Consider the following 12,848-nt stretch of genomic DNA (forward strand, 5'->3'; position numbering starts at 1 on the left):
GGACATTTTTGATGCGGTGGAGAAGTCCATGTGTAATCATAAGTTACCTTGCGAAAAGCTGGTTAGGATAACTACTGGCGGCGCACCTGCAATGTGTGGAGAAAAAACTGGCTTTGGTGACTTTATGGAGGGTAAAATGCAAAAAAAGTAACAGTAGCACACCTCTGATAACCTATCATTGCATTGTCCATCAAGAAGCTCTGTGCGGAAAGGTTCTGGAACTGGATAATATTATGACCACTGTAATGAAAACAGTTCTCTTCATTCGGGCACGTAGCTTAAATCACCACCAGTTCCAAGTGGTTCTGCAGGAGATGGACATGAAGATATCCCATACCATACAGATGTAAGGTGGCTGAGCAGAAGCACAGTCCTGAAACGATTTTTTGAACTTAAAGAAGAAATTGCACTTTTCATGCAAATTAAAGGAAAACCTTTGCCCCTGCTTTCAGATCCAAACTTGCTATACGATTTTACCATGTAATCGCACATCTTGCCAAACTGAATCAGAAGCCGCATTTATAGCTTTTCAACATAAACTTAATCTGTGGAAGGCCCAAGCAGAAAAGGAAAACAATTCCCACTTTCCAGTCTGTCAGAGCATTTCAGCCTCAGTTCCCGGTGCTTTTTCCTACTTTAAGTTGACAATCAAGTTGAGCCGATTGCAAACTGTTTTAAGGATTGCCATGGCACAAGATCTGAAACCGAACATAGATGCCCTGACTTCAGGAAAAGATGGTATAAAACAAAGTTAGAAAAAAAATGGGTGCTGATTAGAGATGAGCGAGTATACTCGTCCGAGCTTGATGCTCTTTCGAGTATTAAGGTACTCGAAACGGCTCGTTGCTCGGACGAGTATTTCCCCTGCTCGAGATCGAGCATTTAATTAAAAAAACACAGTGAAGAACAATGAAGAATAGAATAAAAACAGTGAACACAGGATCATTTAAGTGAAAAAGACAGTGAAGAATAGATTACAGATGTTCGGCACATCTGCTTACTTGTCGGAAGATATGCGCGCGGAACGGCAGCAGGGAGACATCAAGCAGCAGGGAGACATCAAGCAGCAGGGAGACATCGGGCAGCGGGGAGACATCAAGCAGCAGGGAGACATCAAGCAGCAGGGAGACAGACATCGGGCAGCACGGGAGAGATAGACATCGGGCAGCACGGGGGACACAGACATCGGGCAGCACGGGGGACACAGACATCGGGCAGCACGGGGGAGACAGACATCGGGCAGCACGGGGGAGACAGACATCGGGCAGCACGGGGGACACAGACATCGGGCAGCACGGGGGAGACAGACATCGGGCAGCACGGGGGAGACAGACATCGGGCAGCACGGGGGACACAGACATCGGGCAGCACGGGGGAGACAGACATCGGGCAGCACGGGGGAGACAGACATCGGGCAGCACGGGGGACACAGACATCGGGCAGCACGGGGGAGACAGACATAGGGCAGCACGGGGGAGACAGACATCGGGCAGCACGGGGGAGACAGACATCGGGCAGCACGGGGGACACAGACATCGGGCAGCACGGTTGAGACAGACATCGGGCAGCACGGGGGAGACAGACATCGGGCAGCACGGGGGAGACAGACATCGGGCAGCACGGGGGAGACAGACATCGGGCAGCACGGGGGAGACAGACATCGGGCAGCACGGGGGACACAGACATCGGGCAGCACGGGGGAGACAGACATCGGGCAGCACGGGGGAGACAGACATCGGGCAGCACGGGGGAGACAGACATCGGGCAGCACGGGGGAGACAGACATCGGGCAGCACGGGGGAGACAGACATCGGGCAGCACGGGGGAGACAGACATCGGGCAGCACGGGGGAGACAAACATCGGGCAGCACGGGGAGACTTCAGTGGAAGAAGAGGAGCGGATCCCGGGACAGCGTATCACCCCGACAAGTAAGTAGATGTGCAGAACATCTGTAATCTATTCTTCACTGTGTTTTTCACTGCGTTTTTCACTTAAATCATCCTGTGTTCACTGTTTTTATTCTATTCTTCACTGTTCTTCACATCTGTTAACTTGTCGGGAGATAATATACGCACGGAACAGTGAAGAATAGATTGCAGATGTTTGCATACATCTGCTAACTTATCAGAAGACATTCTTTTTCAATTAAATAACACATTTTATTCCCGAACCATGGTCCCTTTGAAAAATGCTCGGGTCTCCCATTGACTTCAATGGGGCTCGTTATTCGAGACGAGCACTCGAGCATCTGGAAAAGTTTGTCTCGAATAACGAGCACCCGAGCATTTTAGTGCTCGCTCATCTCTAGTGCTGATGGACACACTCTTTAAGATAGTAGATTAGATCATATAGAGTTTCTTTTATTTTTGTACACAATTGGACTCTGCATTTCGGGGGGTGGACCACACCCTTCCTCAGGTTCGTAAAATACACTCTAAAAACAACTAAAGTACAGGTGAAGGTTTGTCAGGATAAGGTAGGAGTAAAAAATATACATAAAGGATAAAAAGTGGGAATAGAAAACCATTGTAAACCATTAAGTGAAAAAGTCATTGCATGTGGTGTTAAAAATATATACATTATATATTTATGAAATATGCAATGCCCTGTTTTTTATATACAAAATGGGGCACGATCCTGCACGATCCCTGAAAGTGCATTGTCCGACCGGAATGCACATCTGCTACGGTTCACGAAGATCGTGCGCCCGATATCCTGCATGTGTCGCTTCCTGGCTTCCTGTATGTAAGTGCATTGTCTTGCGACACAAATTGAATCTTAAATCCCGCACTCAGTCCGAATCAGTCGGATCGTCTGACGACCTGCCCCCTGATTTTTGTCGCATGAAAGCCAGCACAGCTGCACCACAATCCTATCGCGATGTGTGTGCTCATTCAATTATTATATTTATTGAACAGGCAATATCCTATACATGCATTTACATATGCTTTCTATGTAATCACCTATTTTATGTAACACCCAATTTATGTTATATTTACTTATAAATTATATTTTTTATACTCAGTTTAATACTATATTCCATTTGTTTATGTATCTATGGTATATTCCATTTATCTATGTATCTATGGTATGTTCACACAACCAATTAGACCCTTTCACCAATTTTTATCTATAACAACTCTGCTCCATGAGATATGAACTATGAAATTGATATGAAATTACAATCACTTGCTGAGATATGAAATTTCTTCTATTTCCACTTTTTATCTTTTATATATATTTTGTACTCCTACCTTATCCTGACAAAACTTTACCTGTACTTAGTAATTGCTTTTAGAGTGTATTTTACGTACCTGATGAAGGGGGTGGTCCACCCCCTAAACATGTAGTCCAATGCTGTACAAAAATAAAAGAAACCTTATATGATTGAATCTACTATATCAAAAAGTTTGTGGATAGCGCATCCATCCACACCCGGTTTTTCTAACATTGTATTATAACATGCTCATCTGGCACCACCGCTTATTACTAGGACCCTGAGGGACCCTTCCCCTCTTTCTTTGAGGCATAGAAGCAAGATTACATCAGATGAGCAACAATAACTAAAATTACATTGACACCCATCTCCGAAAATTCTACATTAGGGGTGCCGCTTTGGTCTCGTTTTTTCAGGAAAAAGATGTCAGACTTCTGGTCAGAAAACAAAATAGGTAAGTCTAAATTTTAACATTAATTTTAATATAGGTGAATTGCTGTGCTTGTACTTTCTCAGATTTTTTAAAAATACAGTATGTTCAACTTTCTGTTGCTCACAAAGGGCTCATTGTGATTTTACTGCTGAATGAATGTAACTACTACTTAAGAATTAGTTGTTTAGTATCTACATTTTTACAGAACTATACTGACATTAGGCAATTCTAAGGTAACCATAAGGTTGATATTGCCCTGGTGAAAATCATTTTGAAACCCCTACCCTAGTATATAGCCAGCAACTCCCTAGTATATAGCCAGTAGCTCCCCAATATATAACCAGCAATTCACTAGTATATAGCCCGTCCCCTGAACCCTAGTATATAGCCAGCCCCCTAGTATATGGCCAGCATCCCTCTATTATATAGCCAGTCCCCCTAGTATATTGCCATCAGCCCTCTAGTATATAGCCAGTGCCCTTTTATATAGCCAGCCTCCTGCACCCTAGTATATAGCCAGCACATCCCTAGTATATATATACAGTATCCCCCTAGTATCTAGCCAGTTCCCTGTCCCCTAGTATATATCTAGCAGCCCCCTAGTAAATCGCCATCAACCTTCTAGTATATAGCCAGCACCCTAGAATATAACCAGCCTCCTGCCCCCTAGAATATAGCCAGCAGCCCCCTAATATATAGCCAGCCACCTAGTATATATCTAGCATCCCCCTAGTATACAGCCAGCAGCCCACTAATATAAAGCCAGCAGCTACATAGTATATAGCCAGCAGTGCTCTAGTATATAGACAGCCGCGCTCTAGTATATAGCCAGCTGCCCCCTGCTACATAGCCAGTGCCTGCCACCTTGTATATAGCCAGCAGCCCCTAGTAAATATCCAGCAGGCCATGTCCCCCAGCAAATAGCCAGCGGCCACTAGTATATATCTAGCAGCCCCCTAGTATACAGCCAGCAGCCCTCTAATATATATCCAGCAGTCCCCTACTATATAGCCAGTGCCTTCCTCCTTGTATATAGCCGGCAGCCCCCTAGTATATACCCAGCAGCCCCCTACTAAATAGCCTACTGCCCCCTACTACATAGCCAGTGCCTGCCCCCTTGTGTATAGCCAGCAGCCCACTAGTATACTGCCAACAGCCCTCTAATATATAGCCAGCAGCTCCCTAGTATATAGTCAGCATCCCCCACTATATAGCCAGTGCCTGCCCTCTTGTATATAGCCAGCAGCCCCCTAGTATATAGCCAACAGCCTCCTAGTGTATACCCAGTAGCCAATGTCCCCCAGCAAATAACCAGCCACCCCCTAGTATATAGCCAGTGCCTGCCCCCTTGTATATAAACGGCAGACCCCAAGTATATAGCCAGCAGCCCATGTCCCCCAGCAAATAGCCAGCAGCCCCCTAGTATATAGCCAGTGCCTCCCCCCTTGTATTTAGCATGCAGCCCACTAGTATATATCTAGCACCCCCAAGTATACAGCCAGCAGCCCTCTAATATATAGCCAGCAGCCCCCTAGTATATACCAAGCAGCTCCCTAGTAAACAGCCAGCAGTCCCCTACTAGATAGCCAGTGCCTGCCCCCTTGTATATAGCCAGCAGCCCCCTAGTATATAGCCAGCAGCCTCCTATTATTTAGCCAGCAGCCCATGTCCCCCATCAAATAGCCAGCAGCCCGCTAGTATATACCCAGTGACTGCCCCCTTGTATATAGCCAGCTGCCACCTACTATATAGTCAGTGCCTGCCCCCTTGTATATAGTCAGCAGCTCTCTAGTATACAACCAGCAGCCCTCTAATATATAGCCAGCAGCTCCCTAGTATATAACCAGCAGCCCCCTACTATATAGCCAGTGCCTGCCCTCTTGTATATAGCCAGCAGTCCCCTAGTTTTTAGCCAACAGCCTCCTGGTGTTTACCCAGTAGCCAATGTCCCCCAGCAAATAACCAGCCTCCCCCTAGTATATAGCCATTGCCTGCCCATTGGTATATAGACAGTAGACCCCTTGTATATAGCCAGCAGCCCATGTTCCCCAGCAAATAGCCAGCAGCCCCCTAGTATAAAGCCAATGCCCACCCCCTTGTATTTAGCAAGCAGCCCACTAGTATATATCTAGCAACCCCCTAGTACACAGCCAGCAGCCCTCTAATGTATAGCCAGAAGCCCCATAGCATATAGCCAGCAGCTCCCTAGTATATAGCCAGCAGTCCCCTACTATATAGCCAGTGCATGCCTTCTTGTATATAGACAGTAGCCCCCTAGTATATAGCCAGTAGCCCATCTTTAAATCAAATAGCCAGCAGCCCCCTAGTATATACCCAGTGCCTGCCCCCTTGTATACAGCCAGCTGCCCCCTACTATATAGCTAGCTGCCCCCTGCTACATAGCCAGTGCCTGCCCCCTTGTGTATAAGCAGCAGCCCACTAGTATACAGCCAGCAGCCCTCTCATATATAGCCAGCAGCCCCCTAGTATATAGCCAACAGCCTCAGAGTGTATACCAAGTAGCCAATGTCCCCCAGCAAATAACCAGCCGTTCACTAGTATATAGCCATCAGCTCCCTAGTATACAGCCAGCAGTCCCCTACTATATAGCCAGTGCCTGCCCCCTTGTATATAGCCAGCAGCCCCCTAGTATATAGCCAGCAGCCTCCTATTATATAGCCAGCAGCCCATGTACCCCATCAAATAGCGATCAGCCCCCTTGTATATACCCAGTGCCGAAAGCCTCCCAGTGTATACCCAGTAGCCAATGTCCCCCAGCAAATAACCAGCCGCCCACTAGTATATAGCCAGTGCCTGCCCCCTGGTATATAGACAGCAGACCCCTTGTATATAGCCAGCAGCGCATGTCCCCCAGCAAATAGCCAAAATCCCCCTAGTATATAGCCAGTGCCCACCCCCTTGTATATAGCCAGCAGACCCCTAGTATTTAGCCAACAGCCTCCTAGTGTATACCTAGTAGCCCATGTCCCTCCGCAAATAACCAGGCGCCCCCTAGTATATAGCCAGTGCCTGCCCCCTTGTATTTAGCAAGCAGCCCCTAGTATATAGCCAGCAGTCCCCTGGTATATAGCCAGCAGCCCTCCAGTATATGACCCTAGTATAAAGCCAGCTTCCTAATATATAGCCATCAGCACCCTAGTATATAGCCATCCCCATGCCCCCTAGTATAAAGCCTCCTAGTGTATACCCAGTAGCCAATGTCCCCCATCAAATAACAAGCCACCCCTAGTGTATAGCCAGTGCCTGCCCCCTGGTATATAGACAGCAGACACCTAGTATATAGCCAGCAGCTCATGTCCCCCAGCAAATAGCCAGCAGCCCCCTAGCATATAGCCAGTGCCTGCCCCCTTGTATACAGCCAGCTGCCCCCTACTACATAGCCAGTGCCTGCCCCCTTGTGTATAAGCAGCAGCCCACTAGTATACAGCCAGCAGCCCTCTAATATATAGCCAGCAGCCCCCTAGTATATAGCCAACAGCCTCAGAGTGTATACCAAGTAGCCAATGTCCCCCAGCAAATAACCAGCCGTCCACTAGTATATAGCCATCAGCTCCCTAGTATACAGCCAGCAGTCCCCTACTATATAGCCAGTGCCTGCCCCCTTGTATATAGCCAGCAGCCCCCTAGTATATAGCCAGCAGCCTCCTATTATATAGCCAGCAGCCCATGTACCCCATCAAATAGCCATCAGCCCCCTTGTATATACCCAGTGCCTGCCTCCCAGTGTATACCCAGTAGCCAATGTCCCCCAGCAAATAACCAGCCGCCCACTAGTATATAGCCAGTGCCTGCCCCCTGGTATATATACAGCAGACCCCTTGTATATAGCCAGCAGCGCATGTCCCCCAGCAAATAGCCAAAATCCCCCTAGTATATAGCCAGTGCCCACCCCCTTGTATATAGCCAGCAGCCCCCTAGTATTTAGCCAACAGCCTCCTAGTGTATACCTAGTAGACCATGTTCCTTCAGAAAATAACCAGCCGCCCCCTAGTATATAGCCAGTGCCTGCCCCCTTGTAGTTAGCAAGCAGCTCCTAGTATATAGCCAGCAGTCCCCTGGTATATAGCCAGCAGCCCTCCAGTATATGGCCCTAGTATAAAGCCAGCTTCCTAATATATAGCCATCAGCACCCTAGTATATAGCCATCCCCATGCCCCCTAGTATAAAGCATCCTAGTGTATACCTAGTAGCCAATGTTCCCCAGCAAATAACCAGCCACCCCCTAGTATATAGCCAGTGCCTGCCCCCTGGTATATAGACAGCAGACCCCTAGTATATAGCCAGCAGCCCATGTCCCCCAGCAAATAGCCAGCAGCCCCCTAGTATATAGCCAGTGCCTGCCCCCTTGCATTTAGCATGCAGCCCACTAGTATATATCTAGCACCCCCTAGTATAAAGCCAGCAGCCCTCTAATATATAGCCAGCAGCCCCCTAGTATATAGCCAACAGCTCCCTAGTATACAGCCAGCAGTCCCCTACTAGATAGCCAGTGCCTGCCTCCTTGTATATAGTCAGCAGCCCCCTATTATATAGCCAGTAGCCTCCTATTATTTAGCCAGCAGCCCATGTCCCCCATCAAATAGCCAGCAGCCCGCTAGTATATACCCATTGACTGCCCCCTTGTATATAGCCAGCTGCCACCTACTATATAGTCAGTGCCTGCCCCCTTGTATATAGTCAGTAGCTCTCTAGTATACAGCCCGCAGCCCTCTAATATATAGCCAGCAGCCCCCTACTATATAGCCAGTGCCTGCCTCCTTGTATATAGCCAGCAGCCCCCTAGTATATAGCCAGCAGCCTCCTATTATTTAGCCAGCAGCCCATGTCCCCCATCAAATAGCCAGCAGCCCACTAGTATGTAGCCAGTGACTGCCCCCTTGTATATAGCCAGCTACCACCTACTATATAGTCAGAGCCTGCCCCCTTGTATATAGTCAGCAGCTCTCTAGTATACAGCCAGCAGCCCTCTAATATATAGCCAGCAGCTCCCAAGTATATAGCCAGCAGCCCCCTACTATATAGCCAGTGCCTGCCCTCTTGTATATAGCCAGCAGCCCCCGAGTTTTTAGCCGACAGCCTCCTAGTGTTTACCCAGTAGCCAATGTCCCCCAGCAAATAACCAGCCTCCCCCTAGTATATAGCCAGTGTCTGCCCCCTAGTATATAGACAGTAGACCCCTTGTACATAGCCAGCAGCCCATGTTCCCCAGCAAATAGCCAGCAGCCCCCTAGTATATAGCCAATGCCCACTCCCTTGTATTTAGCAAGCAGCCCACTAGTATATATCTAGCAACCCCCTAGTTTACAGCCAGCAGCCCTCTAATGTATAGCCAGAAGCCCCATAGCATATAGCAGCAGCTCCCTAGTATATAGCCATCAGTCCCCTACTATATAGCCAGTGCCTGCCCCCTTGTATATAGACAGAAGCCCCCTAGTATATAGTCAGCAGCCCAGCTCTCAATCAAATAGCCAGCCGCCCCCTAGTATATACCCAGTGCCTGCCCCCTTTTATACAGCCAGCTGCCCCCTACTATACAGCTATCAGCCCCCTGCTACATAGCCATTGCCTGCCCCCTTGTGTATAAGCAGCAGCCCACTAGTATACAGCCAGCAGCCCTCTAATATATAGCCAGCAGCCCCCTAGTATATAGCCAACAGCCTCAGAGTGTATACCAAGTAGCCAATGTCCCCCAGCAAATAACCAGCCGTCCACTAGTATATAGCCATCAGCTCCCTAGTATACAGCCAGCAGTCCCCTACTATATAGCCAGTGCCTGCCCCCTTGTATATAGCCAGCAGCCCCCTAGTATATAGCCAGCAGCCTCCTATTATATAGCCAGCAGCCCATGTACCCCATCAAATAGCCATCAGCCCCCTTGTAAATACCCAGTGCCTGCCTCCCAGTGTATACCCAGTAGCCAATGTCCCCCAGCAAATAACCCGCCGCCCACTAGTATATAGCCAGTGCCTGCCCCCTGGTATATAGACAGCAGACCCCTTGTATATAGCCAGCAGCGCATGTCCCCCAGCAAATATCCAAAATCCCCCTAGTATATAGCCAGTGCCCACCCCCTTGTATATAGCCAGCAGACCCCTAGTGTTTAGCCAACAGCTTCCTAGTGTATACCTAGTAGCCCATGTCCCTCAGCAAATAACCAGCCGCCCCCTAGTATATAGCCAGTGCCTGCCCCCTTGTATTTAGCAAGCAGCCCCTAGTATATAGCCAGCAGTCCCCTGGTATATAGCCAGCAGCCCTCCAGTATATGGCCCTAGTATAAAGCCAGCTTCCTAATATATAGCCATCAGCACCCTAGTATATACCCAGTGCCTGCCTCCCAAAGTATACCCAGTAGCCAATGTCCCCCAGCAAATAACCAGCCACCCCCTAGTATATAGCCAGTGCCTGCCCCCTGGTATATAGACAGCAGACCCCTAGTATATAGCCAGCAGCCCATGTCCCCCAGCAAATATTTTTAATATTTTTAATTTTTAATATTTGAAGATTCACTGAGGACTGGTTACGTTCCACAGGAATGGCGCATAGCAAATGTGGTACCAATATACAAAAAAGGATCAAATAGCGATCCTGCAAACTACAGACCCGTGAGTCTAACTGCTGTGGTGGGGAAAATATTTGAGGGGTTTATTAGAGATGCTATCCTGGAGTATCTCACTGTGCACAACCTTATAACCCAGCGTCAGCATGGGTTTATGAGAGATCGGTCCTGTCAGACTAATCTGATTGGTTTCTACGAGGAGGTAAGTTCAAGACTGGATCTGGGGGACGCTGTGGATGTTGTATATCTGGACTTCTCAAAGGCATTTGACACCGTGCCACAAGGTTGGTTTATAAAATGAGACTGCTGGGAATAGGAGAAAATCTGTGTATTTGGGTAAGTAATTGACTTAGTGATAGAAAACAGAGGGTGGTCATTAATGGCACATTCTCAGATTGGGTTGATGTTACCAGTGGAGTGCCACAGGGGTCAGTATTGGGGCCACTTCTTTTTAATATTTTTATTAATGACCTTGTAGTGGGTTTACACAGTCAAGTTTCAATATTTGCAGATGATACTAAGCTGTGCAAAGTAATAAATACTGAGGTTGATAGTTTAGCATTACAGAGGGATTTGTGGAAGCTTGAGGGATGGGCAGAGAAATGGTTGATGAGGTTTAATGTAGATAAATGTAAAGTTATGCACTTTGGCCATGGAAACAAAAAGTATAATTGTGTTCTAAAGGGTCAATTACTTAGTAAAACTGAAGCTGAAAAGGACTTGGGGATATTGGTGGATGGTAAACTTAATTTTAGTGACCAGAGCCAGGCGGCTGCTGCTAAAGCAAATAAAATAATGGGATGTATCAAGAGAGGAATAGATTCTAATGATAGAGACATAGTTTTGCCCTTATACAAATCCCTGGTCAGACCACACATGGAATATTGTGTACAGTTTTGGGCACCAGTGTATAAAAAGGATATAGTAGAGCTGGAACGGGTGCAGAGGAGAGCAACCAGGATTATTAGGGGAATGGGGGAACTAGAATACACTGACAGATTAAAAAACTTGGGATTATTCAGTTTAGAAAAAGACGACTGAGGGGAGACCTTATTACAATGTACAAATACCTGAACGGACAGTACAAGGATCTCTCCAAAGATCTTTTTATACCTCGGCCTGTGACCAGGACAAGGGGGCATCCTCTGCGCCTAGAGGAGAGGCGATTTTACCATCAACATAGACAAAGGTTCTTTACTGTAAGAGCAGTGAGACTGTGGAACTCTCTGCCGCAGGAGGTTGTTATGGCAGACTCTATGTACATGTTCAAGAGAGGCCTGGATGACTTTCTGGAGAGAAAAAATATCACGGGTTATGGGGATAAAACATTTATTTAATTCTTAAAGCTTGGACTTGATGGACTTGCGTCTCCTTCCAGCCTTATATACTATGATAAATTGCTAGCAGCCCCCTAGTATATAGCCAGTGCCTGCCCCCTTGCATTTAGCATGCAGCCCACTAGTATATATCTAGCACCCCCTAGTATAAAGCCAGCAGCCCTCTAATATATAGCCAGCAGCCCCCTAGTATATAGCCAGCAGCTCCCTAGTATACAGCCAGCAGTCCCCTACTATTAATGACTACTATATAGCCAGTGCCTGCCCTCTTGTATATAGCCAGCAGCCCCCTAGTATATAGCCAGCAGCCTCCTATTATTTAGCCAGTAGCCCATGTCCCCCATCAAATAGCCAGCAGCCCGCTAGTTTATACCCAGTGCCTGCCCTCTTGTATATAGCCAGCTGCCACCTACTATATAGTCAGTGCCTGCCCCCTTCTATATAGTCAGAAGCTCTCTAGTATACAGCCAGCAGCCCTCTAATATATAGCCAGCAGCTCCCTAGTATATAGCCAGCAGCCCCCTACTATATAGCCAGTGCCTGCCCTCTTGTATATAGCCAGCAGCCCCCGAATTTTTAGCCAATAGCCTCCTAGTGTTTACCCAGTAGCCAATGTCCCCGAGCAAATAACCAGCCTCCCCCTAGTATATAGCCAGTGTCTGCCCCCTGGTATATAGACAGTAGACCCCTTGTATATAGCCAGCAGCCCATGTTCCCCAGCAAATAGCCAGCAGCCCCCTAGTATATAGCCAATGCCCACTCCCTTGTATTTAGCAAGCAGCCCACTAGTATATATCTAGCAACCCCCTAGTATACAGCCAGCAGCCCTCTAATGTATAGCCAGAAGCCCAATAGCATATAGCAGCAGCTCCCTAGTATATAGCCAGTGCCTGCCCCCTTGTATATAGACAGCAGCCCCCTAGTATGTAGCCAGCAGCCCATCTCTCAATCAAATAGCCAGCAGCCCCCTAGTATATACCCAGTGCCTGCCCCCTTGTATACAGCCAGCTGCCCCCTACTATACAGCTAGCTGCCCACTGCTACATAGCCAGTGCCTGCCCCCTTGTGTATAAGCAGCAGCCCACTAGTATACAGCCAGCAGCCCTCTAATATATAGCCAGCAGCCCCCTAGTATAAAGCCAACAGCCTCAGAGTGTATACCAAGTAGCCAATGCCCCCCAGCAAATAACCAGCCGTCCACTAGTATATAGCCATCCGCTCCCTAGTATACAGGCAGCAGTCCCCTACTATATAGCCAGTGCCTGCCCCATTGTATATAGCCA

This window comes from Engystomops pustulosus, chromosome 2, assembly GCF_040894005.1.
Source record: "Engystomops pustulosus chromosome 2, aEngPut4.maternal, whole genome shotgun sequence".
In the NCBI taxonomy this organism is placed as follows: Eukaryota; Metazoa; Chordata; class Amphibia; order Anura; family Leptodactylidae; genus Engystomops; species Engystomops pustulosus.